The 12980-nt window shown below is 40.3% G+C and overlaps 1 protein-coding gene across 3 annotated transcripts in view; it reads right to left on the bottom strand.

Annotated features, from left to right (window-relative positions):
- The window catches only part of SYT9 (synaptotagmin 9), a 410926-nt gene that overhangs the window by 299256 nt on the left and 98690 nt on the right, over positions 1-12980 (bottom strand). The window contains exon 1 of one of the 3 annotated variants that reach the window (XM_059931016.1): positions 7214-7295. The exons of the other annotated variants lie outside the window; for them this stretch is intronic. The gene's annotated coding sequence lies outside the window, so the exon portion shown is untranslated. Of the gene's footprint in view, positions 1-7213; positions 7296-12980 lie in introns of those variants that run through there. 3 annotated transcript variants of the gene reach the window in all.

Below are 12980 nucleotides of genomic sequence, written 5' to 3'. Positions count from 1 at the left end.
GTGTATAAAATACAAGTAGTATTATTCTGAAAACTACAAGTAGTAGATGAGCCAAAGTAAATACAGAGACTGACAATCCTCTAAGAACATAATTTATCTTGGTGGCAGGTGGGGAGGATGCCATTTTGAGGTGAGAGGAACCGATGCTCAAATTAATTGGAGTGGGCAGCACCCACCCTGCATAGCAAGGAAAGGGCCTTTGAAAGGAATATGGTTCCTTCTGTAAAGCAGGACAGGCTCCGAGATTGCCAAATGCTCCTTAACACAATAATAGTGAGGTTTATTGTTCCAAGATGGGCAAGGCCCGGGGTCATGCTGATACAAATTATTTCTCTCTTGGCGTATCTTAAATTGCATTGTCCTTAACAAAAATAATACTGACCTTGATGCGATGTGTTTACATGTTAGGTTAAATAGGAAATTAAAGTTAAGCCTCACACCACCTCACCCCTCCCAGCCTAGCAATGAATTGAGCAGACGGAAACTGCAATGAGCACACTGGAGAACTCCAGACACTACTGGAGTTTGCAAAATGCAAAGGATGAAACTCTTAATCCTAAAGTATGCAAGGAGTTCCCTGAGTGAGGAGCGAGGGTGCGGAAATGGTACTGAACGACTTCATGAGAGAGAGTTGCAGAAGGAAAGGGGGAAGCTGAGGCAGAGAGAGAGAGAAAGTAGAGTGAAGGGGAGGGAATGTCCACTGGGGCACATCCGTGCAGAGGATGAAGTATGGCTTTCATGACACAAACTAGACTGAGTTCTGAGCTTGCTCCTCCCACACTGTGCTCCTATACTGAGATGACTTCATCCTTTCCTTCTATTATTATAGCTCTGCCTGTTCTTCTGATGGAGAACAGAGAGGCTCTGGCAGAGTGGCCAGAGAACACTTTTGTTGGCCGTCTGGTTGAGACATCTTTGAAGGGCTTTGGCCCATGTGGATTATTAAATGACAACTAGTTTTTAGCAGTGACTATCTCAACAAAGATTGCCCCCTCCAAACATGGGAGACCCAACTGCCTGTCAGAGATGAGCAGAGCTGGGAAGGACCTGCTGCATGCAGATTACATTATGAGGCCGGGGCTCCACTCATATGTGACCACATGGAGGAATCACAAGCCTCCTTTACTGCCCTTATTTCTTGCTTTATAGAACATATGTGCTCTAGGAAAATCAGTTTTATAGCTAATTTACATAAACTGGATGTCAACTTCCTTTTTATTTCTGTTATCAATGTAGACATTGTAAACCCAATAGAAGAAGTTTCAATTGACTATATTAGCACATAAGTATAGAAGGTTTCTGTGTATCAAAAACAAAACCGAAAGGCAAATGATAAACTGGGAAAAATATCTGCAATATCCTAACAGATCAAGTGTTAATCTATGTAGAATAAACATTCAAATGACAAAATGATAGCAATTTTTCATCTATCACACTAAACATTTTAAAACGAGAATGTTCAGGGCTGGCAAGGGTATAGTATAATGGTTTCTGGATAGCAATTTGATAATAGATTTTCAGAACTTGAAATATGTTCATATCCTCTGATCCATGGATTCTACTTCTGGAATAGATTCTTAAGAAAAAAAAAGTATAAAATGGGAACAAAGATTTAAGCACACAGCTGTCCTTTGAAGCATAGTTTACAAAAATAAGCCAAATGTCCAATATTTGGAGAATGATTAAGGAAATTACGGTAAGTTCACATAGTGGGACACAACACTGCTCTTGAAATGATGCTCATGAAACTTTTTAATGATACAGGAAAATTTTTATGAATGTTCTTTTTTAAATGAAAAATGTAAGATATTACTTTATATATAATATAATTTCATGTAGAATTTCATTGCAAAAAGATCCAGAAAGGAACATATTAAAATGTTATCAGTAGTTGCTTTTAATGGCTGGATTATTTTTCTACTTCTTTATACTGTTGTGCTATCTTCACACTTTCTGTAATGAGAATATGCTTTTATAATTAGAAAGAAATAGCAAAAAATAATACAGATTCACATGAAAAGGAACCGATATTCTCTGGAAAAGTGGCTGAATTCAAGTTTGGGGTATGAAATTTATAAGATGAACCTGCAGCATTTTGTTGGTACCTGAAAACAAGGAAACTTTCAAAGACTGTTGGAATGGATCATGTTCAAAGAACAGAGAGTCAACCTAGAGAGGCTTCCATAGGCCAAACACGATACAACTTGTGTTTCAAAAAGAAAACACATACTGCAAGTCATTAAGACACGTTAAACATGTTAAATATGTTAGAAACAACGTTTGTGTTCATAATGGTTATGAAAATAAAAATCGCTGATCACCTCTGGAAGCTGTTAGGGAACTGAATTATTATCCAGAAAAATGGGAAATCAAGAGAAATGAGCATTTATTCTGGCTTTTCTATACAAACTATACCTTAAGGCAGTGTTCCTCAAAGTGTGGTCCCTGGACCAGCAGCACCACCTGAGAACTTGTTTAAAATGTAAAATCCCAGCCCCATTTTAGACTGAACCAAAATTCTGGGAATGAGCCTGAGCCTGAAAGGGTTAAGAGTAGGCTCTCTGAGCATTAGATCAAACTCTGACTCTTTTGTTTTTGTTCTGTTATTTTCTCACAAGGCTCTGGCGTGGCTGTTCCTTACCAAAGAGATATGAAACCCCAGATTCTTGTGTGGGTTCAAGGGAAAGAGGCTAGGTGGGCACTTCAGCCTGCTTTCTACAAGGACATACAGGTCAACCTAGTATAGGTGAAAATTCTCCAAGTGCTCCAGCATATCTCAACTGGGGATCATACTGGAGTTTGGGGCCAAAGTCCTGGCTAGTATACTAATGCCCCTCCCTCGGCCATTGTCTCAGTGGATATAACTTCCCCCAAATCGTACCAAGACTATACAATTTCACAGGTCAATTCTCTCATACCAGTAAGTAAATAATTCCAATCCCACTTAAACTGTTCCAGAGCTTAGAGTAAGGTTATGGAGCTGATATAAGACTAATATCAAAATTGGACAAAAACAGCACTTTAAAATATAGCTATTATCACAGCTGAGTGAGCTAGTCTTCCGAAAGCCTTGAACTACTTGAATCTGACGTAAACAACTTAAAGTCCCCGTCCAACCATGAGCTCCTCTTATGAACAGCTTCTAGATCTTGGCCTGAAACTCACAAAATTCTAATCTGCATCATTTTTGTTTAAAATGAATTAGAAAAAGTGTGTATTTTCTCAGTCATCTACTTCTTCAGACGATTAGTGACCCTGGGAAAAAGTTTCCATGCAGGAACATTCAGAAAAAGATCAAATTTTAGAGAGATAAGTCTACCAATTAGGACCTAAGATCCCTGAAACACCAAAGGAGTACAAAGTGGTCTAACTGGTTCCTCAAGAAGACAGCACTTGGATCAGACACTGGCACCCTAAACCAATCACCACTGTGTTGGCTCACAGAGGCATCAATGATCTAAGCAGGGAACTTCCTTCAAACAGCCCCTGCTGTCCGTGTGAGAGCAAGTCACCCTCATTGTTCTATCAGGTACAAGCTGCATTTATTCCGGGTCTGCTCTTTTAATCCTCTGTGAGCCATCCACATGTGTAAGGCCTCTGGTCTATTACCAGAGTGTAATCTTTTCACTTTTCAAAATAGCTTCTCTCTGGAGCCAGAAAGCTTAAATAGGGCACTGGAGTGCTAATCAGCTCCTGTTCGTGTGTGGGAATGGCAAGCCATCTGTGTAGCAGCCGAAACAGAGAAGCAAAGCTGGATTCCCTCAGTCTGACCCACGGATGCAGTAATGCCACCTTCAGCTCCTATTACAAAGACACTGGCCTGGGTTCTGATTAATGTACAAGCAGAGAAAACAGTGATAGCACAGATGATATGCACTTCTACTATGAAAAAACAGAACAGGCATCAACACTTAGTTTCTTTTGTAGTCATTAGACTACTCCTAGAATGAGAAGTTTCTGGGCTAAATTCATTACCACACCATGAAAGAAAAGATTGCTTCTGAAACGTGTGTCTTTTTTGACTTGATACAGAAACACAGGTTAATTTTCCTAGGACATCTTCCTCCTTAGTCAGGATTTATGTGTCCATTTTCATTTTATGAGCACCTAAGTGCCTAAGCATTGATTCCTCAGTCAAGAAGAAAAACTAAATAAATAAAATGCTACATTTTCATACATAGGTAATCTTACTTTTCCTTATACTGATATACATTTTCAGGACACAAAGGAAGCCATTTCAATTAGGTTTTTTTTGTTTTTGTTTTTTAATTTAAGGGAAGAATACACCTGTTCTCCTCCAGGGATTAGAGCAAGCCTAAGAAGGGTACTGGCAGACTGGGTGCTGGGGTTTTGAATCGGGGTAGAAATAGTCAGCTCCCAAAGGACCTAGAAGTAGGTAACATCAGTAGGTGAGAATAAGCCACCTTAGAAAGACTAATGGCCAAAGCCAAATAACCCACCTCAATACTCCACATCCAATCCAACAGCAAATCCTTTTGGCTCTACCTTCAAAATGTATTCAGAATTATCAATACATCACTTCTTCCTGCCTCTACCATTACAATCTGGTCCAAGCCATCATCAACTCTTTCCCAGGTAATTCTGATAGACCCCTAACTGCTCTCTCTTCTAATTTTATCTGCCCTACCCCAAGCCTATTCTCCATATGAAAGCCCAAGTTATCCTTTTAAAGCGTATCAGATGATGGCACTTGCTTGCTCAAACCCTTCAAGAGTTATAGCCTCAGATTAAAGGCAAGGTCTTGACCATGGATTAGAAGACCGCATATCCTGTGCTCTCCTTGCCCTCACTACTACTATGATCTTACCTCTTACCAATCTTGTTCCACTCACTCTGTTCCAGCCTTTATACTAGCATTTCCCTCTAGTGGTATGTTCTACATACCAGACACAAGCACCCTCTCACTCTGAATTCCTTCCGGTCTCTGTCCAAGCGTCACCTTATTTGAGAAGACTTCCCTGATCGCACTACATAAAACAGTAACTCCCAGTACTCCCTGCCCCTCTTAGCCTGATGTATCTTACTTTCCTTCATAGCACTACTGTACACCATATCTATGTATCCATAAAGATAAATATTTGTTTATATTTTGTCTCCACCATGACAATCAGTACCAGAAGGCAAATTCCACTAGGGCAGAACCTTGTTTTACTCATTGGTGTATCCCCAGCACCCAGAACAGAGGCTGGCACATAAGAGACATTCAATCAATATTTGTTTAATAAATGAATGAATGAAAGTCACATTTGGCACTTCATTCAGAGGGAAAGGACAGAATTATAACCAAGAGACAAAGTTAAGGACTAGAAGGCAAGAGAACATAGCGACAGAATAAGGACTAGGAGCTAGAGTGGAATCCAGGTGAGAAGGGTCCATGGTTCAGAAGACTGAATCTCACTTTCACTGCTCACTAGATGTGTGATATGGAGTAAGTCAACCTGATTTGAAGCCTGATTGTATGAGAACCAGGAAGCTGGTAGTTTGAGGAATCCAGTTCATTCCTCTTGGGGAAATCAGAACATTTCCTGATCCCCAGCACCTGTTCCATTCTCCGGAAATCCTCAAGCTCCCAGGGAGACCTTCTTGTGTAGTCTTCATTTCTGCGTTTTGAGTGTCGGACCTGGTGCCAGGCATAGGACACATGTTTGATAAATGATTGTTGAAATGACTGAACTGTGAGTATGTCAGGAATCCCCTCTGTAAACTTTGGAAGGTGGGATGTTAAGTCCTGACTCTGGAGATGGGCTAGTGCTCTCTGATGCTCCACCTTCACTCTCCACTCTCTTTCCTCTCTCCAGAGTCCTTGTAACCCTTCTCAGCCTAATATTATACCTTGAAAGACAAGACAGAACGAAATCAGGACTGAGACATCTACTTTCTATTTGTCCCCATAAGTATTAGAGCACGATCTTCAAGCAGGGTCTGTTCTTTCTTAAATCAGGATTTGCTCCATTATAGCCTATGGCTAAAAATAATGCCTCTGCACTTCTTTACCCCAAAGCATTTTTTTGCAATTCTAGCATATTTGGATGTCATTTTTCTGGACACAATTCTTGTATGTCTTATCACTGTTCTTCATGTCAATTTTATTCATACTAATGTTAATTAATTCTCAGTCAATAGCGCATGTGAGGCAGTCTTCGGTCATGTGTTCTTCTTTCCTCTTTGAATTGTCCTTTAGTATCTGAGCTGATCAGACAGCTCCCTCTACAGTCTCCTTGACATCTTCACGTGCCTCTTCCTTTTTCTTTGGTAGTATATTGTGTTTTTTAAAGCAGAATTTTCTAATTCTCTTAAAGCAACTTCCCACTTAAAGTTTCACATTGCAGAACTATGATTGTTTTTTTCTTATTTTTAGAATAGCTACCAATTTCAAATCTAATACTAACTACCCTTTCATTTTTTCTCAATTTTTACACCACCAACAAATTCCTCCTTATTGGTTAGACTTAGGTCTCTGTCAGGGTTCTCCAGGGAAACAGAAGCAACAGGATAGAGAAAGAGAGAGAGAGAGATAGCGACTGATTATAAGAAATTGGCTCAAGTGACTATGGAGACTGAGAGGTCCTAAGATCTGCAGTCAGCAAGCTGGAGATCCAGGAGAGCTAGTGGTGTAGTTGCAGTCCAAAAGCCAGTAGGCTGAGACTCAAGAAGAGCCACGTTTCAGTTTGAATCTGAAGGTAGGGAAAAGACCAATGTCCCAGCTCAAACTGGGACAGTTAGGCCAGAGGACTTCCCTCTTACTCCGGGGAGGGTCAGCCTTTTTGTTCTATTCAGGCCTTCAACTGATTGGAGAAGTTGAAGGCCCCCCCTACATTAGGGAGGGCAATCTGCTTTACTCAGGCTACTATTCGAATGTTAATCTCATCCAAACACAGCCTCATAGGTACACTCAGAGTTATGTTTGACCAAGTGTCTGGGCATCCCATGGCCAAATTGACACATAAAATTAGCCATTACAGGCCCTTAGTTGCCAGGTCCCTTTGTTCTTTCTTTACTTCTGGAAAATAAAATCTCAGAGAGGAATCAAGGTCTTTCCAGACTCTGTTTTCAACCAGAGGTTTCCTCCAGATATCTAGTTAATTCTTATTCCCTTTCATGATGACATCCTGTCTCTGCCAGGTTTATGCTTTGCATGATGTGTGCATCATTCAGTCATTTATTCCACAAGAAAAAAATCTGTATTGATCACCTTTTTTGCAGCAGGCATTGTGCCAGGAATCATTTGCTCCTTTCATCGCACCCAGTGGTCTATGGGCATCAGTGATTATTTCATTTCAGTTCTGCTCTCCTGATGGCTTCACCCACATGCTCTGAGGAGAAGGTCCACTCTCAGTCTCTGTCTTTTCTTGCAAGCACATAACTTCATATATAAGCAGTATTTTTCTCACTTCCTGGTCAGATTAATTATTTATTTATTTGCACACTGTTGTGGCTTATAATTCGTAGGCAAAGCTAGTGGTTTACTCACAGCAAGATAAATGCATGTACCAAAAGGAGTCACAACCTGGAAATAGATTCACCCACCTGAACAGGGCAGAGAGACAGAGTGACACCCTCTTCGCTGACAGTGGTTCTCAAGAGATGTCCACAGTTCATGGTGTCTTGGAAATACTGAGTTTTGGGCAAAAGGACAGCACTGAAAGAACTGCTGAACCAACAGAGGTGGAATGCAGTATGGAGAATCTACAGTGGGCAGAACTCTGAAGGACTGGGAGAGAGGGTGCCAGCACCCAGGATATTTGTGTTTAGTTGGCTGGATTGAAGTTCAGGAACAAGACCATAAGAACTGGCAACAACAAGGCCTGACCTTGGTGCTTCACAGCACAGATTTTGAGGCCAGAGTGCCTGGTTTTAGATCCACTTCAGAGCTGAAAAATCTTGAGAAAATTAATCTCTCTTTACCCTGGCTTTTTCATCTGTAAAGTGGAAAAACTAACAGTACTCACTTCACAGGACTGTTGTGAAGTTTAAACGAATATATGTAAATTAGAATACCTAAAGCTTAGCACAAATTAAGCATTTCAATTTAGTTCTTGCAATTTTACAGGTTGTCTAAATAGGAACTAATGCAGAATACTAATTATAGAAAGTAAATGGGGGTGAGAATTGGGAGTGTTTTCAGTTTTGAAAATTTAATAAAGACTGTTTCTATCAGAATAGGGCATTGAACAACTGCAATATGGACATAAATGTGGGAGTGAAAAGTCACCCTGGTACAATTGGCCAGGCCAGAACTGTCTCAGGTGAGAATATGGCCTTATAGATGCGCCTGACCTTATGAGCAGATGTCTCAGAATCTCAGATGAGGAGGAAATCTCCAGCTTTGGGGATTCACGCAGGGCAGTTTTGAAATTGTGTTTGCCTTCTTTTTCCATACTATTATTTAGTCATTTTCATTATGAAATATATCATATACAAAAGCATATATGACATACGTATAGACTAATAATAAAACATACACCTGTATATCCACCAACCAACATAAATTACAAAACTTACCAGAATCTTTGAAGCTCCCCATGTACTCTTCCCTAATCATAACCCTTTCCATTCCCCCATAAGTTATCACTATCTTGGATTTTCTTATAGATTTTTACCGTTTGTACCATATGTCCCTAAACAACACACAATACAGTTTTTCAGGGCTTTGAATTTTATATGTATGGAATCAAACTGCTTGTATGCTTCTGTAATTTGCATGTTTTTCTCAGCATTGTCTTTGGTTGATGCATGTACCTGTGATCTTTCATTTTTATTGTGACTTGTTAATTAATAAAAGTTTCAAGTCACTGGGAAAACATAAAAACTTTTAAACTGCAGGTACTGAATGACATAGCTTTAAAATATATACAGCAAAATTTATTGAAACTACAAGGGAAAAATCAACAAGTCCACTATCACAAGGGGAGATTTTAATCTAACTCTAAGACAAAAGGTCAACCAGAGGAAAAAAATCAGCAATAACAGAAGAGGCAGAAACAAAGAAACAGCTCTATAGGAAACAAGGAAGAATTAGTGAGCAGTCAAGTGAAGTATTACCAAGAGACCTAGCATAGTTCAGAGTGAGATGATTAAAAATGAGCATTCACCAGAACATCCTTTTTATCCATGCCTCTCACTAGGCTAGGAATAGAACCTTAAGGAGAACTGTAAAATTTTCAAAACTTCTCTCATAACACCTATGAGTTTTCTTAATTTTTCTTACTAAGGAGAAATACTGTTTTGAATAATTGGATCCAGACCATTAATTGGGCCACATTTAATAAAGGTTCACTGTAGATTTAAAGACTGTCCATATACTGTTCTCTCTCCTCTCTTTTCCACTTCAACAAAATAGCAAGTGGCCTTAGGGCCACTCTATTCTGGTATGTGGACAATTCTGAGGTTGAGGCTTTGGGCTCTAAGAAGGAGATTTAATTAGTGCTCCTTATTAAACTGTGTCCTCTAGCACAACTTATAAGAATTCTCAGCATTAGGGCCCAGGGCCCAAGCCTGGGAAACAAGTCATATTTTGCTTCCTACTTTTTTTTTTTTTTTGGCTGTGTTGGGTCTTCGTTGCTGTGTGCGGGCTTTCTCTAGTTGTGGCAAGTGGGGGCTACTCTTCCTTGCGGAGCGCGGGCTTCTCATTGCAGTGGCTTCTCTTGTTGCAGAGCACAGGCTCTAGGCGCATGGGCTGCAATAGTTGCAGCATGCAGGCTCAGTAGTTGCAGCACGCGGGCCCTACCTAGAGTGTGCGGGCTTCAGTAGTTGCGGCGCGTGGGCTCAGTAGTTATGGCTCGCAGGCTCTAGAGCGCAGGCTCAGCAGTTGTGGCGCATGGGCTTAGTTGCTCCGCAGCATGTGGGATCTTCCTGGACCAGGGCTCGAACCTGTGTCCCCTGCATTGGCAGGCGGATTCTTAACCACTGCGCCACCAGGGAAGTCTGCTTCTTACTTTTCATTATTCCTTGTCGGTAGATTTTTCATAGGGATGTGTGGCTATCGTCTGGTGTACAATTCAGTTATTCCTCAGTCTCCTGAAAATATCAACACCTATAGCCCACCAAATGACACCATTATTTTTCCTGACAAGGACATATTCCTTATTCTGAGCTTTCTCCTTCAGAATCTGTTTTGCTTCCGTGGGACTCATCCTGATCGTGCAATTTCACATGTTCAGAGTTTCTTCTGCATCTTTGCCTCCTCTAGACATCTTTCTCCACACTCCTAACACTTGATCAAGCTTTAGTTCTTCTTCAGGTCATTAGAATCCTGTACTTTCAGATTTTCTATCTGTAGTATTTCCTCCCTTCTCTCTGGGAACTTGTCCTCCTCCCAATAAGTAAAAGAGTAGAGGAACTCTTCTTAAACCCCTTTACTTCCCATGAAACAGAATGACCATCCTGCTTTTAATATATATATATATATATATAACTGACCTCTATATGAGGGGACAACTCACCTGTTACTGTATGTGTGTAACCCAGCTGTCAGGTAGTGTGTTTGCCATTTGAATGAGATGGTTAAACTTCTCAGCCTGCAATATAAAGCCTCAGAGAAGGAACTGAGTCAAAGTCTCACCTGAAACTTATTCCTTGTGTCAGTCACATGAAGAATAAGCCCATTTTTTCAGACTAAAAACCAGAATTGAAAAAGTACACAACAGATATGCAAAAGATGCAGACACAACAGATATACAAAGTCTCTCTTATAGTTTGCACTGAAAAGTGACAAGATTTTTCTGGAGTTCATCAGTGAGGGTTGGGAACAAGGTAGTCAAAATTAAAACTGATATACAGAGACGTGCCAGAAACTAGGAAGGAAGGGACACAGATAAGATTTTGATGAATTAGGGCCAAATACAGAAATCTCAACAAACCAGATATGATGGGATTGGATCCCTCCCTGGATTTTGTTAAATGAAATGTTTTGACATTCCATCTATTTACTAATTATTCTCTATGCTTTTCCTTCATATATAACATAGTCTTTGGGAGTTTCAGTCTGCCTTACATCTGCTAAGAACAAAGACCTGGTGACCCCTAGGCGCTGAGGGATGCACTCAGATGAAGCTGGATTGAGAGAACCCTCCAAAGAGTGGATGAAACTATTTTTAAGCAGCCCCTCCAGTCCTAGCAATTCTTCTTCCAGAGATAAACCATACTAAGTTTGGATTTTACTTTACTTAACGAGGTTAAATTCTTTAAAACTTAGTTCAAGCAGGAAGAGAAGCATAACATACATTTTTCACATGACCTGATTTTGGCATTTCCTCAAGGTCTCTCGTGTAATGGAAGTCCTTTAGTTCTTGAGTTCCTGACCTGTGGTCCACCTCCTCCTCCATCCCTTCTAGAACTGAGGCTCTGTCACATTCTTGGTAAGTTCATTACCGGCGTTAATTCCCTAAATGAGTTCCCAAACTGGGAAACTACCTCTGTGATCAGAACTTCCAAATGTCAAAAACATGCCCAGATACCTCCAAATATTATTTGCTTTGTATTCTTCAACACAATACTTTGTCTACAGGTTAAGATTCCATTTCTTTGTCACTGGGTGTTTACATGAAATACACCTTTTTTTTTGGGCAAATACTGTGATAATTAAGGGCACACACTCAAGTTTTTAAATTATTAACTCTGTTGTTTATCAATATTCTACATGTAGAAAGGAGAAATCACAGACAGTTCACACATGGAGAACACCACTATCAGAAACTTAAAATAACAAAGTGGCAATTGTTATTTTATAAACCTTGATGTGAAACAACACAGAACTAGCTTAGGAACCACTTGAACAGCTATCAAAAGTTTTTTTCCAGACCTGCCTTTCTCTGTGGTTTAGGGAGCCAGTATATGTGGGTGGGGGAAGATTCTTTTATTCTAAGAACTATGCTTTCTTTTTCTGTGGTCCAGGGTTTCTTGTGATACAGTGATATATGGGAAGGAGTATCTTGTGACTCAGAGAGACTTCCAGCAGGAGAAGAAGGGAGTCTTCATCCCTCATCATACTGGCTTTCTCTGCCAGCCCTAGCAGGGATTGCTCCCTCCAGCCCCATTTGGTACAGCTGTATGAGGAAGGCCAGGACTTGGCAAGAGGCCTGTGTCACCAGATCATTCCCAAGCAGGACTTCCCTTTAGGTCTACATGACGCCGGACAGGAAATGATCATTCCCCCAGAAGATATAGGTTCCATAAAATACCTGCAATTATTTTCGGGGTGAGGGAAAAGGTTGGAAAGAATGGAGACACAGCCTGGAAAGGATAGTGACCTCACTGGTGAGGCTAAATGAAGAGTGAACAAAGGGAGGGCAATGGCCCAGAAGACCTCTTGGAAAAGACCACATAATAACAGTAGCCTGCTTTAAATCTTCAAAAGTGAAGTGTTGTGTGCTGAATGAACGGAAAAAAAAGAAAGATGCTACACAGAAGACTTCTGGTTCAAGATGGCAGACTGAACATACTTTGTCTTTCCCAATCCTTAAATCCCACTGAAATAATAGTAAAATAATACTTTTTAAATAGTATAAACAAACAACAGCAAAGGGAACAATATAAGGTAGAGGGGAAGTGTGAGGATGCAGTCTCAGTAGACAAAATATTTCAACATATTTCTGAAAGCAGATGGAAGAGTGCCGACAAATGCAATAAACTGGAGGAAGTCATAGCCTGACTAGAGCTGCAAGGTACCACAGGGAAGAGGAAATCATATGCCTGGCAAAAGCCTACAATCAGAAGGTGAGGGTCAGAAGGGAGGTTGGAAACAAAAAGATTAACTGAAGATCTGTGTATAGACCAGACTCTTCCAGCCCTCACTGCTACAGGACGAACTTAGGCAGCCCAGCATTTATCACCAAGAAAAAAATCTCTAAAGAAATTAAATGAACTATTAAGAGAGAACTAGGGTACCTAATGAGACTATTGTCACACAAAAGTTAGGCACTGTTTTTCACAGACTTTGCTCCCTTTCTAAGAATTCATTT

This window comes from Balaenoptera ricei, chromosome 8, assembly GCF_028023285.1.
Source record: "Balaenoptera ricei isolate mBalRic1 chromosome 8, mBalRic1.hap2, whole genome shotgun sequence".
Taxonomy (NCBI): domain Eukaryota; kingdom Metazoa; phylum Chordata; class Mammalia; order Artiodactyla; family Balaenopteridae; genus Balaenoptera; species Balaenoptera ricei.
This window is presented reverse-complemented; position numbering and strand designations above follow the sequence as displayed.